This window comes from Argentina silus (genome assembly GCF_951799395.1).
Source record: "Argentina silus genome assembly, chromosome: 1".
NCBI lineage: Eukaryota > Metazoa > Chordata > Actinopteri > Argentiniformes > Argentinidae > Argentina > Argentina silus.
Genome location: NC_139655.1, coordinates 24,568,106 through 24,583,567, shown reverse-complemented (window position 1 = coordinate 24,583,567; position 15,462 = coordinate 24,568,106).

The window sequence follows — 15,462 nt, the reverse complement described above, 5'->3', positions numbered from 1 at the left end:
ACGATGCAATCAGGACCAAGGAAAACATTTGGTGGCCCTGTCTGTTGGAAGACAAGGGGACGGTTGAGTGGTGCTACCCCCCCCCCTCTCCTCACACAACCCTCAATGTTCAGCCATCCTTTTCAAACAGTGTTTGTCTCTATTTGTCAGGGGTGTAATGGTTGAAGACCTCTCCAATTCATAGCTACTATCTCCTGTACTACATCCCTAGATCCCTCCACCCCAACTAAATTGGGGGAGTTTGGGCTCATTCGACCAGTTTTTGGGCATAGCCCAGTTGAATTCCATCTAATTAAATGTAAGTGCAAATGAAAAAGACAGATTGCTTGATACTTTTGCAGTATGGAGGAAGTTAAAACAACAAAAAGCAACATACACAACAGTTCCCTCACCTGAGGACCTCAACCAGAAGACACCTCCTCAGATGCCTAAAGAAAATGGTGTCCTTCTGGAAGTGTCTCCAGTCTTTTATCTAGTATGTCTGTATGAACGCCCTTTACATTATAAAACACACCCCTAACACTCCCTCCATCTTAGCCCAGGCAAAATAAATCCCCTCTCCCTGATTACTTGATTGGCTAGAGGTACTATCAATCATACACCGGGGTGAATTAGCCTGCCAATCAGATCCATGGAGAGCTGTGGAAGGCTGCCTCTGACCTTGGTCCCAGCCCCTCTCTGTTTAAACAGAGCTTTTGAAGAGGGCGGAAAAAGAAGAACCTCAGCCAACTAAATAGATAGTATTTATGAGTGCTGTAAAGTCCTCGACCTAAACCATTTGCTTCCCCCCTCTGCATGACATGAAATTAAGTATGTGCTTTATTGAAGTAGGCTTTCTCTCTCTCCTCTCTTTTGCACTTGACAAGCCTGGGGAAATTGGAGGTGTCATATTCACACGTTAGCATTTTGGTTAATATGCCCTCTTAGCCGAATGATTGGCAGAGTTATTTGTTTTGTGTCAGTGAATTACTTCATGTAAAGTCAATTGAAAAGTCAATTGAAAAGGTACTGGAGTTTCCATTCGCAAGCAATTTGCCCAAAGGACATTGTTTCCAGAACTATTTTGTTGTACAACTCTACTAATTCTCTTGCAAAATGTTTTTTTTCTGTGTACAGTAAATAGCATGTATGTACTGTATTGTGCTTAATGGCATTTAGTGCTTTTAAGATTCTAAGCCTTGAGATAAAAATATAGTGTTAGAAAAATTGCACTTTACTGTATAATAGTGCACTATATAAAATGTGACATAATCATAGGGGACCCTTCCGTCTGTGAAGTGTAATTTATTGTCTTCTTCTACCACTTACTTCCCTACTTTCCTTGAGCATCCCACATCAACAGCTTGTTTAGAATTTAGTCACTGATTCTGTTCTCCTCAGAACAGCCACTTTAGTAATTGAAATGAGCCACCAGAGAGGAGGAACTTGGAGCCCTGTCAAAAACTTTCATTTCTTATTCACACTGGACGTGGCATGGATGCAGTTTTACTCCTCCCTTGTCTCCTCCACTTTTAAAACTCCTCTAGTTTTTTCTATCTTTGAGAGTGCTTTCTGTAGGGGCTCAGCATACTGTACTAGTATTCTGATGGTTTATTAATAACAATTCCAATAAAATAGAACAGCGGCAACTCTCTCAGACAGGTTTTATTATGAGAAATGAAGCAATTTGGCATGAAAACCATGTGGGTGTTCAAAGAAGGCCCATCACTTATCTAAATAGCGTGGAGTCGTATGCTGAATGTCAAGTTATTAACCAACGGCTGTAATACAAATTCAATTCGTGGGGGCCGATTAAATTAGAGAAATGTTGAACTGCTTGCTAATCAAAAAAATGGGAAAGCTATTTTGAAATGGATTTGGATTTTTCCATAATAATTTTTCATACAGATGGCTTCAAGTATGGATATTTTGTTTGATTCCTCACTTTGAATCACACATGCATGCACATATTGAGCTTTGAACATTACAGTTTCTCTCTTGATTAATATACTCATAACATCATTATTATATTCACTTATCCTTGGAATGGAGAGAGTGACAGTTCTCGCCTCCTTGCCTCTTGCCTCTTGCCTCACTGATCCTAGAAGACAATATCTGGGAATTGGCTTCTGTGCTTCTGTAGACCTTAGGGAGCTTTCTCATTTTGTCTCCTCAACCCCATCTCATGAACTGGGGGAATTGGGGAGTTGCTGTTCAATAATGAAACAAATGGATTTTAAAGGGATGAGGGAGACCTCCTATGATGTGAGGGATAGTGTCTCCATATATCCATTAGTTAACATCTGAAACTCCCAGTCACATGTTTAAATACAATGTCTTCTCTTCTCTCTCTAGTTATTTGAGTGCCTGTTACATTGCTGGTTTGCTATTAAATGTAATCGTTCAAAGGACATGTGGTAGCTATGGATATTAGGAAATAAACTTTTTATTACATTGCTTAAATATATGTAGTAACACTATAATTACCTAAAACATTTTTAGTAACCTGTAACAACAACCTCCCAACACCATTACTTTACAATAACAAAGCAATACCAAAGCAATTACTATTTACTTACTACAGGTGGATTTACCCCACCCATAAGCTGTTGACATTCTTAAAGTTTTGTATTTGAGAAGCCAGCAAAGGTTTATTTCTCAACTCATCAATTCATGATTGATCTGACTAATCAACATATTACTTAGCCTACTCATTTGTCATTGACAGAGAGCTGAGCGATTTGTGTTTCGGGTGAGTGCCTTTTCCCTACGCTAGCGTATTGGCTGTGTGTCGACCATATACACACGCACACACAGACACACACACACACGCACACACACACTCAGATGTCCCACAGTAGAAGTGCTGGGCATGCACCTGTGTCAGTCTCCCAGATGGCCCTGCTGAGACGCTGCCGCAGGATCTCCTCCAAATCTTTCTCAAAGATCCAAGGCCTTAGGCGTACTACTGCATATCCATATTGATTTACTCAGAGGGGCTCAGTGTAGTCTTATACTGTAGGCAGGTAATGCTGTGATTATAGGTATTGTTTGATTATAGGTATTGTTTGATTATAGGTATCATTGTATAAAGACATTTCTCATTTTGTGTGAGATTAGTTTTTTATCGTTGTGTGTGTGGTTTTATCAGGTGTTGTTTTGAATAGCTGTTAGTCTTGTTATGAACCACACTCTTGCAGTTACGTAGCTGTTACAATCGACACTCTTGTCAATTGCTCTTCCTTATACTGGATCAGGGTACTGTGAAGTCTGTGACATGACAATGATCACTTGGCACATGCCCCCCCCTGAGAGAGAGAGAGAGAGAGAGAGAGAGAGAGAGAGAGAGAGAGAGAGAGAGAGAGAGAGAGAGAGAAAACAAAAAACATGGATAGGCACCTGAAAATGATTGTGACAGACATGCATGCTTCTGTCATCTTTGCTAAAAAAACTCAATCTTCCAAGCCCACCTTTCTTACCCTCTCTCATTCCCACTCCTCCAGCCCTCAGCACTCTCCTCATTTAGTAGCTGTGCCTTCTCTAGGTCAACCAGGGTTCTGCCAGTGTAAAATTGGTCGTTCGGTTTTTTGGCACTTTGGCTCACTGAGCTGCAGCTCAAATGCTACATAAATAAAACAGCATCTCTCATATTGCGCCAGGGACCGATCCTCGCAGGAGGCAGTGTAATTTATGAGGCGTGAGACGCGGCGCATAAATATCAGCACCACTTTAGCACCGCCTAACACTGGGACTGATGGAATTGATCCGTAGTTGGCTTGGCGGGCAGCAACAAACATGTGGAGGCAGATGTGTAGATATAGACACTCGTTAGCACATGTGGGTAGACAAACCCGTACCCTTCCGTAGACGATACAAAATGACAGGTGTTATTGTAAAGTGCTGGAAATCAATGTTTTATTTGCTAATAAAAACTCACTTGCTCACACAAAAAGACACACACACACACACACACACACACACACACACACACACACACACACACACACACTCTCTCTCTCTCACACATTCTCATCAAAAGAAAGCTGAGGAAAGTTGTGGGTGAGAGCTATAGTATACGCACTTGGCTGTGTGTTCTGACAGATGCCTCTCCTGGTTAGCCCTGCAGCTTACGTTCCAATTTAGCTCAGGTGTAAAAAACCCAAAACACCCCCAGCCTCCTGTGGGTAAAGGAGGGAAAGGTAGGGAGAAGAAAGAGAGAGGGAGTCAAATAAACAAGCCCGGGAGAGGTTCTTAGTAAGAGAGTTGGAGAGAGGGACTTGAAGAGACAAGGATTGATAGACCAAGCGAGGGAACAGAGTCAATGAGAAAGATTGAGAGAGTGAAAGAGAGAGAGAGAGAGAGAGAGCGAAAGAGAGAGCCAGAAAGAGGGAGTAAGAGGAATTGAGGAGGCACAAATTCCCAAACCCGCCCTGCTCGGTAACGGATCGCGGCGACGTCCTGAAGACAGGAGGCTTGTCGGCTCTGTGATTGATTTGCCAGAGAGAAAGTCTGGTTGGATCTCACCAACCGACCGGGGTTCATAAGAGTGAGAGAGGGCTATACTAATGCTACGCTATGCTAATCAATCCCCACTCACATGTGAAGCCACCCACCCCTTTCTCTCTGAAGACTTCCTGAAGACTTTGCCTGTTGAGGCGGGTGAGGAAGAGGAGTGTGCTTGTGTTTGAGGAAGAAGACTGTGTTTGTGTTTGAGGAAGAAGAAGGGGAGCAGTCGTGTCGCTTCAGCTTCAGCTATGTTTGCAATCACTCAACAGATCAGTACCACCACCACCACCTCCAAAATGGTAAGGGCTGGTGTTTTATGTACAGTTCAAACCAATGAGCCTTAGCCATAAGTGATGCACTGTGACAAAGTCTTCTACAGTGACCTGTTCTTTGATTAGCTTTAAAGGGATTAGAAATTATAGCTTGTTGTGTATCGAAAATGGCAGGTGACTTTTCAGAGCATTTTTGTGCTTGGAAGCTGATGTGTTATATGTTCATTGTCTGTGTTATTATGAATGCATTGAAGTTATAAGCAACATTGACATCACATTTAACAAATGAATGAATCTAAAGTTGTCTTTGAATCTTTGTCTTTGGGGCTTGACTGTGTTCACCCTTCAACCAACCCCCACCTCCCCAATAGCAAGTTAGTTCAAATGGTATGCTGTCACTGCACCCCTTGGCATAGCCAGGCACTCGAAGGTAACACAGGAATGTATTGCACGGGACATGTTGATGTGGGATGGAGTGGGGAGGTTGCTTTGTTGATGGGCTAGTCATGCCGTCAGTGCTAGCCTTCATAACTCTCTGGCTTCTCTCAAGTCTCCTGGTCTGAGGTGGGCTATCAAATTTTTGTCAGGACAGTCATATTAGCATTTCTGTAACACTTTCCGATAAGGGGACATGAATTGACATTAACGAATGCAGTGGTTATCATGAACAAATTATGAACGAAAAACAATAATAGACCATTAAATATAGCTGTGAGCAGGCATGCCCAGGTTCTAAGCTATGGAATAGTATCACACCACATATTTCACAGGGCACCAACAGAACACTTGGAAAAATTACCTTAAACATATTTTCCTTCAAAGCCGCTTTGTGTATCTGCATGAAATTTGGTATACATGATCTATGGACAAAGGTCATTCCATGTAACTTGTTTCATTAGATTAGCTAAAACAACATAAGCCAACAACTTTAATAGTGCCATTCCTATGCAAATCAGAGACCCTATAAAAACAAAGATATTAATTCCAAAATTACATGAACTATTATTCTTCCATTAAGATGGACTCAATTCAACTTATTGAGTGATTTGTTGATGACATTTTTGCATTTTAGCTAATTTTAAGAGTGTCGTAGCAAAGGGTCTGAATACTTATATACATGAGGTATTTCTGTATTTCAATTTTAATAAATTTACTGACATTTCTAAAAACGTGTTTTCGCTTTGTCATTCTGGGGTATTTTGTCTGGATTGATGGCAAATTCTTTTAATTTAATCCATTTTAAATTGAGTCTATAACACAACAAAATGTGGAAAAAGTGAAGGGTCTGAATACTTTGCGAAGGCACTGTATATGAATATTCATGCATATCGGCCCTGCGTTTGCAGAGGAGATGTAATTTTAGTGTTTTTCACAAAATTTAAAATGATGAGAATCCATCAGTTATGGGTCCTTGAGGCAAATGTGTTCCTCATGAAGAGACATACCTACCTTGTGGCCAGATGGCATGACAATGCATGACAGGGAATGGCATATGACCCTTTACCATCGTGCCAATTTGCAAGTTTATTTGCCTTATCATGAAAAAGTTATTTGCATTACAAAAAAATACATGAACGGATGGTTTGTACTGCGGAGCATGTCCCGGGCCTTTGACAAGCTCAAAGTGGACCGTAACACTGTATTGTGTCAACTGCGCCGATGCTGAAAAATGAATTCCGCTACAGTGGACATTGGTGGCAGATTTCCAACAGAGATACGCCCTGTTCCTTTAACAACTTCCCTTCAAGATTTCCAAAGAGGATGAACTCATGTTAAATTACCAGTAATTAATGCTTTCCAACAACTTATGGCAAAGGAGGAGAAGAAGAAGAGATACTTTATTAATCCATGTTCATGGAAATTGGTCTTCTGTCTCATTACAACCCCTCTAGTACACACATCTATACATCTAAATACACACAGATGAAGGGAAGGTTGGAGGGGGCAGGCAATCACACAGTGCCCCTGGAGCAGTTCATGGGGTAAGTTCCTTGCTCAAGGGCACAATGGCAGGTGATGACAACTTTATGACACTAACAACAGTCCAGCTAGGTTCCTCTAACCTTGAGGCTACCCACTGCCCCCTAATATGCTGTAATGCCACATCTGCATCCATCTGTTGTGCATTCAATGACAATGGTTTGAAGACAGGTGGCATCTGTACATTCACTGGGCAAAACAGTGCAGTCCACTGAGGTTTCTCATCAATGACTAATGCAGAAACAACCGTTCAATTATTCACACAAGAACAATATTTTACCTGATGGTAGCGTGGTAGTCTCGTGGGGCCAGATGTGTTGCCACGAATTGCATATGCTCTTGGCATAATGTCTGGTAGCTTATTGTCTTCGATGTGCTATAGACAGATGGGGAGGGACATGCACCCGCAGGAAATATGCCTATCGTTATTAGTCCTCAGAATCTGGTTGTGCCTGATTGTCAACATCCCCCCGGACACAAAATGAGCCGCTAACTTTCAGAGGCTTGCCAATGTTAGCTGTTGGCACAACCTCTAGAGATTTATTTAGAATTATACAGAGCACAATTTCCACCTTTTATTCTGAGCCCCACCTACCCAAACTTGTGATTATTTTTTTTTATCCCTTCTCAAAGTTGTCAGCGACATGACTAGTAGCATGGGGCCAGAGTATCCCCAACAGCATAAGAATGATAACAACAAACCACTCTTGAACTCTAGACACTTGTTTATGATGGGAGGAAAATTATCAGCTATGTCTTTTCAGTAGAAGTGGCAACAGAAGTGCAGAGAATGATCTTCCCTGAATTAAACAAAGCTTCACACATAAATTTTGCACAAACATCAATATCACTCATGTTCCTACCTGAAGATATAGTAACTCAATCTATAATCTCTAAATTAACTATAACAGTAACTGCTGGCTACATAAGCCATCCATCCCTGGTCATCTGATATAGATATACACATGAAAATAATTTAAAACCATTATTGTTAACATTATTGTTAAGTACAATTTATTTTAACAGGGAGTCACATTGAGACCAGAGTCTGTAATATTACAGGGAGCCCTGTAATACAAATGATACAAATACATAGGATACAAACAAGAAAACAAACAAAAACAAACACAAGATACAATTTCATACAAAACATGAACACTCCTCTGTAACCAGGTCCCCTAAGAGCGACATAAAATGCCCAAGCCGTACTAAAGAGTCTAGTTTTAGTATCACTTGGAGTTCATTCCACTTTTTCTGACCAAACAGCTAAAAGCTGTTTTTCCAAGGTCAGTGGAAACATGCAGGACCTGGAGAACTAACCACTCCTGTGAGCGGGTAGAATAACTAGTGGTTCTATAATTTAGGAGTGATGTGATGTAGATTGGAAGTTTTTGTAAAAGGGCTTTGTAAATAAACAGAAGGCAATGCTGTTTTCTCCTTGTAGAGAGGGATGACATCCTACTTTCTGATAGAGATGGCAATGATGTATTTTACATTATGTGTGTTAAATTTGATACATAAGAAAACAATCTTCTTGACTTGACATGAACTGTAGATATTTGGTCAATCAAACATGATTATGAGGAGTTTGTAATGAAACCATACTGCACCTCAACATTTCTTCCCCATCATTTGTGCTTATATTACTTGATAGTAGATGGTTCCTGCCTCCTTCATGTTTTCCTTTCCACACCTTGCTATTATGTTGCTGTTTCATCCAGTGGTCATCATTACAAGCATAAAACAAGCATGTATGCCTATATCCACTGGCTTCCCTTGTGTCCTCAAACCTGGGGTCAGTGCTTTGATAAAGGGAGATCAAGATGACTTAAAGCCCAAAGGCAGCTGGAAGTAATTCAACCAAGTGTGAAGTTATTGATGTGCTTTAATACAAAGCTTCAAATACCCTCCCCTCAATACCTCCCTGAGCGAGAAACACAGTAACATCACTCCTTTATGTTAAGATGTTTCATTTCCAAGCTAATGCATCTAATTCCACTCGGTCTCTCTCACACACACTAGCTCAGGCACTTTCCCCCTCTGAAATATTGCCTCGGATAGGAATTATTCTCTTTGAACAATGATCATGCTTCACGAGGGGTTGGGAGATAAGTCCCTAGGTTTAAAGGTGTGGTTGATTGAGGTATTCTGTAGTATTATGTACAAAGTATTCTGGGATGTTGAAATACAGTACTTATGTAGAAGTTAGATGGCTTTTGTTGTGATAAAGCTCCATAACCTAGAGGCTAAGTACGGAACCTTAAGTCAGGTTGTCTTGGTTGTGTTGTAGGCGTTCATTCTACTCAGTCTGGACTTGTCTACCCTCCTGAAATAGGCTCTACCTGCAGCAAATAACTCTGTAGGCTATTATAGGTGAAAGATGGGGGAAAAAATGAGAAAAACAAGATTCATTATTGATTCTCTCTCTTGTTATAAAATGACAGATGGTGCAAAATGTAACACATAGCGAAGGCTAAGATATGAATAAGTGATTTTCTCAATGGACATTTGTCTCCAGAACAGATTTTCTATGGCCTTTAAGTCATAATTCTCTGCAGATAAATCAATAATGACTTTAAGCCTGTTGCTTTTTGTTGTCACTCACACAGCCTTTTCTCTCTCCTGGCCTGAATACTAAATGAAAAAGCTGAGTAAAAATGAATAATGTGGAATTAAATGCATTGATCTTTCTGAAGTAAAGCGTTGGATAAAGTTTTTGGGCCAATTGAATCAGCCTTAAGTCAAAAATTGTGACTCAACTGCAACCACAACAAATTAAAAAGCGATCAAATAATGGCAGGAGTTTTTGGATATAATTACAAAGCTGTGCGGAAGTAAGGGTGCCTGTGCTGTGGCCTGTCGCTTCTTCTAGTGAGTAGAAGTGTATGTGCGCGTGCGTGCATGCGTGAATGTTTGTCAAGTCTTAGAAGGGAAAAACTGAATTCCAAAAGCATGAACAACTGTCATCATATGTAGCAACATAGGTTTTTTTTCCGGTACAATAAGTGCTTTTTTGTTCCCCCTTTCTTCCTCCCACTCTCACTTTATCTTTACTGTCTCCCCCCTCCACCTCTCATGCTCGTAATTTTAGGACATCTGGAAGTAAATAAAAAAAGGGGTTTGGGGTGTGCGTCGTACTACAGTCAGCAACGCTTGGAGCAAAAACTAAATAGTGAGAAGCCAAAATAGTAAACAAGGGAGCTGCAGCCAGAATCCTGACTGGTACCTCCTAGCAGCCCCTGCTCAGTATGAGGTGAGGAAAAACTAAAAGCTAACTTACAAACCACTATCTAACTCAATACTTTATTATTTTTTCTGTTATCACTTTCACTTAATTTTCTATTGTCAATTATTCGAAAAAAAGGAAAAAAATAATGTAGTAATACAGTGGTTCCGGGTATTAGTTTCTAACAGGATATAGACAGGCCTATTTAAGATGTTATTTCAAACAGTTGGAGTCCCACCTTAGTCTTCAGGTTGTCAATAAGATTTGTTCTCAAGCTTTTAGAACCACGATTGGCCAATGGCCACCCTTGGTGTTATACTCTTTGGATCATTCAAACCATGTGGGCAATTATTTGAGTGGTCCTGCTGGGAATTGTGATTCTAGTCTATACAGTATGTGAGATAACGTCCTGCACTCAACCCCCCCCCCCCCCCCCCCCCCCCCCCCCCCACACACTCCCCCTTCTCTCCGTCCCTCTAAATATCCCAGGGACTTTATCTTGCCCAGTTCAAATAGGATTGGGACTCAATTTGCCATGCTTCATGCCAGTGTGCTGGAGAATTCCACAGTTGATTCTGACACATCATAAAATTGCATACAGGGCAAAAAATGCTTTATTGAAAAATGTTTCTTTCCACAAAATTTGTCATTTATAAGATTTTGTTTTGTACTTGATGGATGCAGTTGGTTCTGTCAGGAGAAATCCGAATGATGGTATTGGGTATGTGGAGGTCCAAATCAAATGGTGCTGTCACATGATTGGAGTAAGGCGAGTGGGGGTTGGGAAGAAGCCAAGACAGGACCTATTAATTTCACCGTTTGGTTTTTAGACCAACACCGTCAAGCTCCAGCACCTTCAATCTCCCCCTGTCAGTCAACTCAGTGGCCAAACACTCGGTAATACACACACACACACACACACACACACACACACACACACACACACACACACACACCCACACACACACACACACACACACACACACACACAGTCTTCAGACTAATACAGAAACTAGTTGGTCCCCTTCCTAAAACCAACTTTTTGTCAGGTAGACATTTCCTACACCATCTCACATTGGTGAAACATCCGATCGCTACCTGGGGGGAGATGTAACTGCCCCCCTAAAAGGATTGCAGGCACTAATTCAGTTCTCCACCGTAAAGCAGAGGTACAGCAGTCCCAAATATCCCGGGTAATGGCAATATTGATCTCTGCCATGTGAAGTCAGAGGAATAAAGGTTAAGGTGTGTGACAGCATTCTTAGTGAGAGATGGGGCGCAGAGAGAAATGTGACACCAGGGTATAAATTCATGGGCTCTCGCTCTCTCTTACTCACTCTCACTCATTCTCTCTCTTTCTCCCCCTGCTGTGAAAGTCTGTTCCCTTCACTTTTCCAAGAGATGAATGTTTTTTTCTTCTGTCTGACAAGGTCACACTCCTGTTACTTTTGCTCCTAAAACTTCCCTCAAACTTCCCTCAAATGTCTCTTGTAACTTTTGAAGCACACAGTTGTTTGTGATACTGTAACAGAGTGTTTCATTACTCATCATCACTGTTGAGCTGTTGAATGGTAATACAGTGCCTTCGGAAAGTACTCAGACCCTTTACATTTTTCCCCATTTTGTTGTGTTATAGACTCAATTTAAAATGGATTAAATTAAAATAATTTGAAATCAATCCACACACAATACCCTAGAATGACAAAGCGAAAACAGGTTTTTAAAAATGTCAGTACATTTATTAAAATACAGAAATACAGAAATACCTCATGTACATAAGTATTCAGACCCTTTGCTATGACACTCTTAAAATTAGCTAAAATGCAAAAATGTCATTAACAACTCACTCAATAAGTTGAATTGAGTCCATCTTAATGCAAGGATAATAGTTCATGTAATTTTGGAATTAATATCTTTGTTTTTTTAGAGTCTCAGATTTTTTTTTTTAGATCACTCCAGATTTTGTCCTTGGTCTGAGGTATAGATAGCTGAGAAAAAATTTATATAATTACTTGGTGTTAGTTGATTAATCTATTTATATTTCTGACCTTTAAAATCCCCTACGAGCCTCAGCGCAGCCTAAGATCCTCAGGCAGGGCCCTTCTGGCCGCTCTGGAGTGTAGACTGAAGACAAAAGGTCCATTAGGGCCCCTAGACTCTGAACCAAACTGTTATAAGCTGTCATTTAGAATGATGGACCACCATTGGTGTTGTCACAGTAGTGGAACAATAAAAATATTCTAAATCTGAATTTCCTCTCAGTCATTGGCTGTCATAGAGTTGCAGGGGTTGTGTTGACTTTAACATAGCGATTTGGGAGCACTATGCATGAGTGCCCCCAATATCCTCATACATCCCCTCCCTAGGAGCTCATGGGGGACCCTCATCCTCATCTTGGCGAAATGTATCCTGCTCCTGTTGGGAAAATGTCCATTCCCGTGGGAGCTTTGAGGCTTGATGTGTGTAGAGGGCAAATACCTTACTGTGTTAGAATGTGCAAGCAAACATCCATCATATAGCATGGAGAGGGCCAATACCTTACTGTTTTCTAGTGACTAGTTTTGGATGACTTGACTGCAATAGGATATATTGGCAAAATTGGAAAAATTAGGGATGGATTAGAGTAAACTCTTAAATATGCTTTCTATATTTGTTTTTTTGTCCATCATAACCTACTAGATTTGCTGCATGTAACACAGATCTATTATGCATATTGAGAAGAATGCAGAAAGCTGAAAAGGGGTATAAGCAAATGTGTGCATAACCTTATGGCACCATTATTCATCCACTAGATGCCAGTGTTGATTCATTTTTGAGACATTGTGTTTGTGGTATAGTCGTGTACTCAGTTGTACAGTAATGAAGATTTGTGGCTGTTCATGTTCTCTTAGGCAATTGACAATTTGTTTTCCACAGAAACGTATATAATACATTAGATAATTGCTGTTGTTACACAAGTATTGAAAATGCCATCAATTGATATGCAGATGTATTTTGTAGTTTTACTCTCATAAGAAGTCATGTGATGTTTTAGAGTACTCTTTCTTTAACAGTGCATTTTTCATTAAATAAATAGGTAAATACTTGATAATCATACAGCATATTAATGATGAAGACTGAACCAGCACATGAGTCTGCATACTGTGCACAGGAGCCTCACGGTACTTCTCTGCTCTGATCCTGGTCTTGGCCCACTGTTTTCTCTCTGTGTGCTAGAGATGTGTGTGATGGCTCTCCGGGGGGGGGGGGGGCAGATAGACCAATCCCTCTGCCTGGGCTGCTGGAGGTGCAGCGGTGCCCTCCTCTAAGCTCTGGGGCTGATTCCCCCCCAGTGACAAGGCTTTAATGTGAGGAGGAGCTAGATCCCTGCTTATCTACCGCACCACAGGGGGACCGCATAAATGTAATCAAATTTACCACGGTACAGCGACATTGCCTACCTTGCACTCCATGGTGAGTGTGAGATGGGGAAAGTAGATGAGGAGAGAGGAGGCAGATGGGCCTAAGATGCAATGTGTGTTTGTGGGTGTGTGGGTGTGTGTGTGTCTCTCTCTCTCCCTCTCTCTGTGCCTGTGTCTCTGTCTCTGTGTGTGTATGTGTATGTGTGTGTGTGTCTCACACGTGTTTTCCTTGCTGCTGTGTAGTACCTGTGCCTCCAAATAAACTCTGAGTTGTGTGTTTACTTTTTACTTTAGTTGTGTGTTTACTACCTTCATAACTTTGGGTGGGCACATCCGTGTTATGGCCTCTGCAGGTATGTAGAACATGTAAGAGGCTTTTGCATATGCATATCCCTAAGCACAGTGCAGCTGTCCTTATTCCTGGAACTCCAGTGCCTAGAGTGTTACGTATATGCCACAGAGACAGGATGAGTTTTAGATTACTCTGCTCTCTCCCAGGTCACCTGTGGAAGAGAAATCCTTGTACCGTGCAGATTGTTTCAGGGTAGAGAGAGAAAGAGTGATTGGATACAGATCAAATCCCTGTCTCAAATCTCTTTCTCTCTCTGAGGCAATAAAAGTCTAAATCAGCTTATAACCTCAGCTTGGCAATAGCTTTTGCTGTTGTGACATTAGACACGCAAAAGCATGTTTAACACTTTTCCCCCCCAGCTGCTAATAGAATACCTTCATGTCACTAACACAATGAGGCTGTAGGGCCTTATAGGATGGCAGTTACAATATAAGGTCACGTTAAAAGGAATCAAATTAGGCTTTAATAATACTGTAAATGTATCCAATTATTACAAGGCAAATACTTCATAGAAAAATGTTACATTCTACCCTCAATATTAAATGTTTGTTTACTATACTCACAGGACAACACCAAGAAGGAGAGAAAAAGAGAGAACTTATCCCCTACCTTCTGCTTTTATAGACAGTATTTAAATTAGGAGCTGTTTGCAAGGAATGAGACCACATCTTATCAATTCTATACTAATGACACCACAACATTGACACATTCCTGAGGGCTTGCTAAACTTCACAGAGAATCACAGTCATTCGGCCCATCGGGGGGAAGGGTAATTTGAAGAAAAGGGGGCAGAATTGATGTCTCCCCCTTCAAGGCGTTATAACTCTCGTAGGCCTATAAACTGCTTTCTATGGGTATCTCGTTCTATGTTCGTTAATGTTTCCCCATAACACAATTACATCAGTATATACAAGTGATGTTATTGCAACTTAGGTGCAAAGATTTATTTTGCAATGTTATAAATCATATGAGACAATCTACCTGTGCGCATGTCTGACGTGTTATGCGTTCAGGTGTGTATTATCCCAGCTTGCCGGGCTCATTGTAATGCATGGCATGTATCAAAACTACTTGTTTTTAATAGTTTAGATGAATTTGTTCCCACGGCAATAAAACGTAATAACCGAATCCGGTGATAGTATACATCTCCTGTAAAGTTTTGTGACTTCCGTAATAGTTGTCTCAACTGCTGAATCGCCACACGGGGGCATTATTGTACTCTGTATTGCACCTGCCGCGCCGGACAACATGAGACGGTGAGAAAAAATAAAAAGAGGGAAAAGCTAATAAACTAGGAATACAGATTGATCAATCCCTTGCTATCTGGAAAGCAGAAATAATTCGTGTACGACTGACATGTCCGGTGTTTGTGTGTTTGCTTCGCATTATGTCGCTCGGACAAGTGTGTGTGTGTGTGTGTGTGTGTGTGAGAGAGAGAGAGAGAGAGAGAGAGAGAGAGAGAGAGAGAGAGAGAGAGAGCGCGCGCGCTCGCGCTCCACAGAGCGATGTGGTGAGATTAGTCTCTGAAAAATTCGCTATCAGCGGTCACTTCTTATGCAGAGAGGGAGAGCGAGGAGTATCGAATTTGTCTCGCTCTCTCTTTCAGCTTCGGATACTCATGTCTTTCTGTACTGTATATGATATATATTTTTGTCAACCGAGCATCCATTTGGCATCAAGTTTGGAAGGTGCAGAGACCACATTGCTGCTGCAAGGAATGGACGAAAGGATCCCTATTCCCTAAAC